Genomic DNA, 10,333 nt, shown 5'->3' on the forward strand with positions numbered 1-10,333 from the left:
TTCCCTTCCCCAATAAACTTCTTTCCCATGTTAAAAAAGATGCTAAGGATAAGTGATCACTGAATATTCAACTTAACTGGAACCTTTATACCATCCCTATAAGGCTTATGGAACATCTTGGAACAGGGCATGGAAAGATTGTAAGGACTGGGTGACAGAAAGAAGGGCTGTAGAATACTATCATCCGGGTATAAAATAATCATGACTCCTAGCAGTTGAGCGGCCTTCACTAGGCTTGCAGGAAACCAGACATATCAACAATCAGTTATGGATCACAGAGCGCCTGTGGGGGCCAACCCCTCACTGGAGAACTGTTGGGATTATTAGTGGAAACGGAGAGAGGGGGAATCATCTTCGGTTGTGTACCCACTGGATGCCCACTGATTTCTAATGGATGGTTCCACACCCATGATCACATAGGTGGCTCTGTTTGAACCAAGTCAGTCACAAAGCAAAAGGACACGGATATGAGGGAGGAAGGGACCTGCAAAGAGAGGGTGTGGTGGGGGAGGAAGGAAGGTAAGAGAAGGCAGGGGGCGAGGGCAATCTGAGCACATTATATACATGCGTGAATCTGTCCAGGAAAAATGTAATTAAAAACATTTTCAGAAAACAAAGAAAAAAATCAATAAAAATGAGTTAATTCCTTAATGGTATGGGACACATTTTCAGGTGTGGCTACCAGAGGAGGAGATGTATCCTCTCCATTACAAGAGCTTCTGTGGAGCCACCTTCTTCAGAGGTTAGCCAGGGAGCTTTCAGAGAGTAGATGACACACTTTACAGTTATGGGGGAAAAAAACCACACAGCACAGCTGCTCTGAGTGTGGTCTCCAGACCAGAAGATAGCATCACCAGGAAGCTTGTTGAACCTTTTGAGTCAGAATCTCTGGGCTGCAGCTGCTTCCAAGGATGGAATCTCCGAAGGTAAACATCTATATTGAATGTAAATTGTGCTTTTAGTTGGCATTTAATAATTGTACACATTTGTGAAGTACAATGTGATAACTCCATATGTGTACAGAGACCTGGAGTTATAGTGTGGTGGCAGAGGGCTTACCCAGCATGCTCACAGCTGTGGGCTAACTTCCCACATTACCCCAAATGACATGTATACCCATGTGAAGATCAAATCAGAGCACTTAGCATCACCGCTGCGGTGAGTATGCATCCCTTCATTGTGGGGAGAGCATCAATGCCTTCTAGCTACTTTGTAATGGGCAAAAGGAGAAAATGGCATATACACGTACCACGAGAGAATTTCTAGGCATAAAAATAACATAATCTTGTTATTTGTGATCACAGGGGTAGACTGGGGGGGGGCAGTACTGTTAGTAAAACAGACCAGGCACATAGAAGCAAGTCCTGCATGGCCTCACTCACCTGTAGATTCTGAAGCAGTTGATCTTAGGATATAAAAGAGGTTCCAGAGGCCAGAAAAAGAGGACAATATGGAATCAGCAGGGACCTGCCAAGAGACAGGAAGTGAAGTCAGGACACCAATGTGTTGTCCCATGCCTGCAGTACCAGAACTGGGGGTGTGGAGACCTCTGGAAGATCAGGAGTTTAAAGCCACCAGGGGCTTCTGTTTGAGTTTCGCAGCAGGGTGATTATGCTCTGTGAGGCTGTATATGAATCTGGGTTGAGCAAGCCTTGGAACAGGTGATTAGGACTGCAAATGAACCTCAAGCTGTGCTAAGGCAGTGGTTCTCAACTTTGCTAACGCCACGACCTTTCAATACAGTTCCTCATGCTGAGGTGGCCCCCAACCGTAAACTTATTTCCACCGCCACTTCATAACTATAATTTTGTTACTGTTGTGAATCGTAATGTCAATATCTGAAATGCAGGATGTCTGCTAGGCAGCCGCTGTGAAAGGGCCATTAGACCCCCATAGAGGTAGCAACCCATAGACTGAGAGCCACTGTTCTAAAATGCCAAAGGTGGTGTCTTAAAGAAGGCAAAGGGAAGGAGGGACTTCTTCCTTGCAGGGACTGGCAATAGATGGGACAGAACAATCGAAAGGATTTGAGGACAACTGCAGCCCTGGGATCCAGGCTTCAGGCAGCGAAGGCAGCAGAACCATTCCAAAGTAGAGGCAAAGCCGGAAGGGTGAAGCAGGAGGACCACAGGTTCTCTAAGCCTTCTGGTTTGTTTTTTTTTTTAAAGCCCAAATCTCCACTGAGTCCAAGTAAACTCAGAACTAGAGAGTCAAGATGATTCCTATGTTCAGAGCAGGGCAGAGCCATGGAGGAAGGACTGGGAAGGCCAGAGGAATTTTTCACACTGTATGTCAGCCTGTTAAAAAAAAATACTCATCTCATTTAAATGTGCAGCTATTAACAGCAAAGAAATTTGAGTACCATTTTTAAGACCCAGCTGTCCCACTCCTGGGCATATAACAAAGGCCTGTAAGTCAACACACCACAGAGATGGCTGGGCATCCATGTTTTCATTGCTGCACTCTGTACAACAGCCAGGAAATGGAGCCAGCTGAGATGTCCATCAACAGATAGAAGGAATAAAGAAAACATGGATGTGTACCCAGTGGGATTTTAGGCAGCCATAAAGAAAAATGAAATTATAATATTCATAGGAAAATGGATGGGACCTGATCATTATTTTAAGTGTAATAAGCCAGACTCAGAAAGACAAATGCTGGATTTCTCTCACATGCAGGATCTACATTCAAAATTATGTGTGTATGTGTGTATGTGTGTGTGTGTGCGCGCGTGCATGTATTTTATTTTAAAAGGAAAAAATCATTTGCGGGAACCCTGTGCAAGCGATGAGGCCTAACACTTATTGTTAAGAAGGGAAATAATCACCACGGGGGTCTCTCTGCTTCTTCTTTCCCCCTTCTTCTTCCTCTTTTCTTCTCTTTCTTCCCACTTCTCCCTCCCCACCTGTCTTTTCTGCTTTCCCTCTCCCCACCCATCTCTGTATTATGTAACACTATTATAGTAAATAAAGCATTGTATCCTGTCTTTTTCATTTAAAGTTATGTTCTGAGCATTTCCTTGTGCCATTACGGATTCTCTGAAAACACGTTTGTTAGTAGCTGCGCAGATGGCTTATAGATGCCGGTTATTGTAAGCTGTCTCCAATCCTTTTGGGAAGTAGGTGGTGTACAATGCATGAATTATAAATGAAAAGCAAATTGCTCTTAATTTTACCCTCAACCTCGCAGTGTGCAGCAGCTCCTTGTGGATCTGTTTCTTCAAAGCTACCACAACCGAAAGGAGAGTGACAAGGGCCTCTGAGGAGGCACCAGGTGGAAGGATGTGAACTGGGGGGCATGGTTCAATGCCTGGCTCTGCCTGATCTCTCACAGGTGACTCTGGGAGAAATCTCACTGGCTAGATGAGAGTCCTTATACCATCTAACAGTCAAGGTCCCCAGTGGTTCCAACTATGATTTCTGATACAAATATAGGGCTCTTGCGGAGAGAAGAAAAAGCCCCATTGAAGAAATGTCCACCTCCTCTACCACTCTGGTCCTAGGTACCATCAAAGCCTGTTCAGATCAGAGCAATGTCCTCCTCTGTCTCATTCTTCCACCTTCTTCTCTATGCTCATCCCTAAAAGGTACCTAGTGACCTGTTCAGATGCTGGCCTTCTTTCTGTTATTCCTCACAATGACTGGCATGGCCCTACATGAATCAAGTACCTACTACATCAAGTACCCACTCCATTCCTCATTCTGCTTCATTCCTTAGGGCTTCGACACTTGCTTTCTCAGATTTCTTCATAGCTTATACCTTTTTACACCTATTTAAATGGGTCATGTGTAGTGAGCCCTTCAATAAAGCAGATCCTTCTATCATTCCTCCTTGCCCTTCTGTATAGCATCCTTCTTCTAGATGTGGCAGGAGCAGATTGATTTACTAGAGTTCCACAACAGTGGAAGCTTAGTCTGCTCTAATCATTTCTATACACCCTGTTTTTGAAGTGTTCAACAAAGTTCATTCCCCAGAAACCAATAAACATCAGATGAATGAATGAACAGAACTGATCAATGGAAGCTTCCTGTGGAAAGCCAGTCCTCAGAAGGAGAAGATTCTTCCACATCTCCACTCCATGTGGAGGTAGCTGGTATTCAGCTTGTGATCAGGGACCACCCTGTTCTCCCTGCACTCATTCTTCGCTGGCCTCTGACCACCATGCTCAGCTTCTCCTCCCTTTCCCCCACCAGGTCTTTGCATGTGTCCTAATTCTTCCTCTCAAGCAGGCCATGGCTCCTCTTCCTCCTGACACCTTCAGAGGTATGAGAGTCCCTCTGCGTCTCACAGATGATGGGGGGGCACTATCCTTCCTGTTTTAGTGGCATTTAATGGCTTATAATGCTCTTGGCTTTATGTGATTCCCTTAGTTCCCCCATCATTCCTGGAAGTGCCAGTTACTGCTTTTATTTTAGTCATTTGAATAAGTTCGTTGAGTCCCTGATCTGCTGGACCATGGGGAATGGAATGAGGCAGGCAGAACTGGCATCCTGTATCTCACTGAGCTGTAAGCATGAAGCAAATGATGCAAGACATACTTGCCTAAAATCTTAGCTGCCTGGGGGAAAACAGGGCCCATGTATTGTCTGACATTTCATCAACTATCCTCATACCAGCCCTCTGGTGTGCACGGGAACTTGCTTTACGGACCAGGAGACAAAGATGCCAGATAACACATTCCCAAGAACCCATGAGCCTGTGACTGTCAAGGTTCAGGCCAGACAACCCCAGAGTCTGTGCTCTAACCACTTGGCTATGTGTCCTCTAGGTGGCTTGGCTGGATCTTAGAGCAGGGCAGTTAGCGGTCCAGATAAGTTCTTGGAAGAAGTAATATTTCAGGGGAAACATGGAAGATGAGTTGTATTAACCGGAACAGAGTGGAGGGAAACATTTCAGGTGGAGGGAAGAGACTGTGAAAAGATAACAAATGGCACCGTGACTGTCCTTCATGGAAATGCAGGAAGGAAAGGGGTGGGTGGCAACATGACGCAAGTGGAGGGTGACAAGGACAGATAGTAGAAGCAGAGACAGAACTGAAATGTGCGGGTTGCTGTGTATGTTGGGACTCCACTGCAAAGTTGGTCCTTCAGGTCCTAGAGTTTGGGAGCTGTGCATTTAGCCAAATCCTGATGGAAATATTTGAAAAGATTTCGTTGGTCCTGAATATGCATGCATAGTGTTACCAGTGTTCGCCAGACAATGCCTTCTAACATTGATTTACACAGAATTTACAATGTGTTAGGTATTAAAAGCCACCTAGTGGTGTTTTAAATACATGGGGAAATCTGAGCATGTTATGCACATTGTGCCATTTTATATGAGGGAGTTCAGCATCCAAGAACTTGTGTACATGCAAGACGTTCTGAAAACTATCCCCTGCGAATAATAGCTACAACTTACATAATTTATGTACAGATGACTGTGGGGAAACTGTCGCCTACAGGTGACTTACCCCCAGGCCTGTAACTCACATTAAACACAATTGCTACTAGACTTCAGGTTTTACCACCAAAGTTGCTGTAATTTTCCTTCACTGTAGCTGCTTCCATCTGTTTTGTTCCCTCCCGCAGCCTCTGCCACCCCATAGAGAAGATAAGAAAATCCTTTGCAGAATTAATGGAGCCAGAGCTCTGCCTTGCTTGCTCAGTCACCACAATGCACAAGACGCCCTTCTGATATGAACATTAATTCATTAATTGAGAAACATCTGACCTCAGAGTACCAGGTAGACCAGTTGGCCATTATTGCACCCATCACTCAACATCTCATTTAGTGCCTGCTTCCTCCTAGGTCCTTTTCCAAAAGCCAGGAGGGAGGAATAAGCTGCAGCTTCTCTGTCTGTGCAGACCACCACTATTATCTGTGTCTGGCTAGGTCCATGCTCAGTGCATCTCTTGGGCACACTCTGGGTATTTTAGGCTTTTGTGTCATGTCTTGCTGATCCAAGCTGCTGGCAGAGTCTCTAGCTCTGTGATGTGAACCTCTGTCCAAAGGCTGTGTGCTGCACTGGATGTGTAAATTGGCTCTTATGAGAACATAGCTCAGAACTTGACTGCCAGGCTGAGAAATAAGGGAGGAGGCAGAGCTGGTGCCTTAAGAGAGTCTATTATAAATTAGGGAGCCAAGAAATAACTCTGAGCCTACAAGTCTACATGGAAGGTAGCAACATTTGATCTGCCTGTATTTCTTTTAGTATGTACATGTTGGATGGGGGATTATGTGATTTTAATGTACATAATGTACATTATAGTTAACTTTTCAGTCATACATTTTATTTGACTACACACATATAAACACACATGAAAGATATATAGGGGCTGGAGAGATGGTTCAGTGGTTATGAGGACTCAAGTTTGGATCCCAGCACCAATATCAGGTTTTTCTCCAGCTGCAGGGGATCCAATGTCCTCTTCTGGACTCTGCAGACATCTGCCTTCATGTGTGTACATGGACCCCCCCCAATTAAAGCTAAAATAAATCTTAAAATTATATAGATAAACACATATATCAGTGAATATATAGAGATTTGTTGGTTGTTTAAATTATCAACATAGACAGTAATGACTGTGGGTTAGTCATTGGCTATGATAAGGGAATTTAAATTGTGAACACTAGATACAGACTTCTGAGATGCCACCTGAACTCTGGTTTCAGCTTTACGTCCTCAGGGCTCCTGTTTTCCCATCTATAAAGTGGGTTGCATCCTCTGTTGCTTGGGGGTGTATGTAATTAGGTAGAAGGGAAACTTAATATCTAGACCTCCCCACCTCCTTTCCCAGTGTTGCTCTGCACCAGTGGTTTCTATGTAGAGTAAGGAAGAGCAGGAAGGTGGGAGGTAGAGAGGAGGAGAGGAGGCCACCCAACTGTGTCTGGACAGAATGGTGGGCTGGTGACACATGGACTCAGGCAGACCAGAGACAGGCTTGGAGGTGGCTGTCACTTCTTCCATAAAGTCGGCCACAGAGTCCCCAAAGCAGAAGGAAGCAAGCTTGCCTTGCGGTTGAGTGACTTCCAGAGAAGTGGAGCTAGCAAATACCAGTTGAGCAACTTCTCCATCCTGGAACTGAAGGACACAGAGATCATGGGGGTAGGAAAAGGCAGAAATTCTCTTCTCCCTTGAGGAAAAAAATCTAGAAATATGTGCAGATAGGAAGAATCAGACTCCCCCTTGAAATACTGTATAGCTTTGATTCCCTCTCTCTTTTACAGGGTCAAAGGCTAATCCAATGGGCAATTGAGATAGGGCTCTCTTACTTCAGGGGCAGAACAGTCAGGACTAGGTAGCTCTGCTTCCCTTTCAGGAGAACTCCCTCCTAACTAAGCCATCCTCGGGTGCTTTCCTGGAACCAGTACTGCAGTGGCTCAGCTCCTGCCCTCCAGAATTCTCCGAAATGGATCATGGCAACCCATCATTAACTACAGGCTTCTGCACTACTTAAAGTCCAGTCTCGTTTCCTCTCAAATACTCGGCCATAGTGTCTAAGCTTGAAAGCAGTGATCACCCTCCCCCAAAGCCTACATGCCCCCTCTAGTTAACTCCCCTCCTTGTCAATCAGTGTTGAAGAAAACTCAGTCTCAATTCCTGATGTTTTGTTCTCCATCCTCTCAGTCTGAGTGGTTTCAACTGTGACGGGGGCTGCGAGACAACCAGAATTCATCACACGGATATAAACATAGGAAACTTGAAAACAATAAAAAAGAAAAATGCATTCATAATCTTAGCTGCAAAGCCAGCAGTAGTGACGCTGCCTTGTGTCGGTCACTCACTGTGAAGCCGGAGTCTAAGCACTGAGCAGCACTAATCTACCTTGTCACCCCAAACTGATGTATGAGGCCCAGCGCTCTTATGGCCTTCTCTGCTATCCTGCAGATGAGGGAACTGAGGCACAGAGAGGTAAAGGGATTCGCATAAGACTCAAGGTATGTTGTCTTGTGAGTTCTCTATCTTAATCAGCTGTACACCATGTGTCTGTAGGATCAATCAGCAGACCCCGTGTTATGTGAGGAAGGTGGCGACACCCAAGATAGGACAGGAAAGACAACCCCCATAACATGTGACTCCCTAGGGTTTTTTTCATGCCAGTGCTATGGAATTGCAGAGCTGGGAACTTAAACTCAGCTGGGAAGATCTACCCATTGACTGCTTAGACAATGCCTAGCTCCAATTTTAAAAGAAAAGGGCCTGTTTTAGACATATCCAGTTCCCTAAAACTTCAGTGCTCTCATTCTTGTCCTCAGGAAGCCACCTTCCCCAGTCCATTTGGCTCCTCTCTTTGTTTACTACTCTGACAATATGACTTCAAGATCAAAATCTGCTTCTACAAGTGGCCCTTGAGTTTCTGTCCCAAATTGGTGGCTGATGCACGTCCTTAGTATCCAAGTTTTTACTATACCATAACCCAAGAAACTCAAGCATCTGCCAGCTTTGTCACAAAGAACTGAACCCTCGATGGTGATGGTGATGATGGTGAGTGGGGTGGTGATGATAATGATAATGGAGATGATGATGGGTGGATCAAATTATACAAAGCAAGTATTTATTGGTGTCCCCACATACTGAGATACATATCTAGCTCTGTGGATGAAGAATTGAATAATAGTAAGTCTAGTTAGTTTTTATTGAGTATTTCCCACATACCAATCACTGGATGGCTTTCCTAAGTATCATTCTCGATTGCCCTCTCCCGCTCTTCTAGAACACAATGTCACCTGGAACAGCAGTTTGAGTGGCCAGGCTGAATAGCAAAGATGTGGAGAGCCGTGAGGAAGGCATTGTTTAAATTTTCTTCTCAGAAGTACTGTGCCTAAGAAAGTTCTTGAGACGATTCTAAAGTGAGTTGCTGCTCCCCAGACTCCACTTGCTCAGCTCTATCAATAATTTTTCAACCCAAACAGTCGAGCCATGATAGGGGTAGCTTGGTGCAGCTACTACACCATCTGTTTTTCCCCATCAGGCGTCATGTTCTGCCTGGGAGACTCAGGCAGAAGACGCCGCTCTGGTCATCAGCTTGCTCGCTCTTTGGTCAAGGCTGAAAATGAGTCCCCTGAAGTCTCATCTGCCAATGGTGATCGGGGACATCAACAGCCCCCAAGTGTAGGGCACGCCTTTCTCTGGACCATGCCTCTGAGGTCGCTGGCACATCTCTGCACCTTTGACTTGCTCATCTCCTGGTGCTAAATTCAGGTCTGACAGGCACCGAAAGGCTGTGAGGTCCCATGGGTCTTGGGTGTGAGCTCTACTCCTCACTCTTGCTCATGGGACAGTCCTAATTCTCTGCCATCCTCCTCATCTCCTGCCTTGGCCTTAGGCCTCATTCTGATGTGCACCTGCCTGGTGATATGCCCCATTCATCCTGTTTCCCGTACTCTGCCAGGCCTTTTGTCGGAAGTCCTGAGGGAGAGCTCTGTACCCTTCTTCCCACTCAGTTAAAAGCCTTGTCGGTGTAGATGAGACTATATTCCCAGGATCTCTGTCTCGTACATCTATGTGCAGTTAGCCAGAGTCCTACCCCTCTTCTTTTATGATGCAATAAGAAGGGCCACTCATCATCCTCTGCTGGGGTCATCTCTGGTCCAAGCCACTGTTGTGAACAGCTAAGCTGCTAGAAGATCTTACCAAAAGTTGTCCCTGCTTCCTATCTTGCTCTCCAAAGCTGAACGCACTTTTGAAAAGAATGCCATAACCCATCTCTCTTGCTCACAACCCTAGAGGTTCCTCATGCACTCAGGATAGAACTCACTGCTTCCACTCTTACTTGCAGTGCTGAACGTCATCTGGCTGTTGTAACCATCTGAGCTCAGGTCCCACGTCTCTTCTCATTCCTCTGTGTTCAAAGTCTTTTCACAGTGACCTTTGACTTACTGAAAACCTTACCACCTCAAGGCTGAAAGCTGTGGCCTCCTTCTGGGGTATTCTTCTCGCACATACCCCCCCCCCCATTGCATTCTGGTTTCTTCTTGGATGCTCCTTGATCTGAGAGCCCGTGGTCATTTCCTGTCTCCTCTACTGGTTTTCACCTCTCATAACTTTTTGGTCTATCTTTCAGCATTTGTCTTTTGCCCAAGAACACTGCTGAAGAGCAGGGCCTTTGCTCTGCTCTGTGCTTTATCCTGGGGTCAAGAGCAGAGCTCAGCAATTAGATGGGCCTTCTCTGAGCATGCCACCAGTTTCTGGCTTTGAGTGACAGGCAGTAGAAAGGGTGGGAGGTGAAGTTCTAAAATTCCAGGTCTATAGGTTCAGCAGTGACTATCAGGCTGCCCTGGATAAGTCAGCTGACCTTTGTTTATTCCCCGAGAAGGCAGTTGATGATGTCCTACAGAGTGTTGGGAGGAC

Source organism: Microtus ochrogaster, chromosome 8 (assembly GCF_000317375.1).
Source record: "Microtus ochrogaster isolate Prairie Vole_2 chromosome 8, MicOch1.0, whole genome shotgun sequence".
NCBI lineage: Eukaryota > Metazoa > Chordata > Mammalia > Rodentia > Cricetidae > Microtus > Microtus ochrogaster.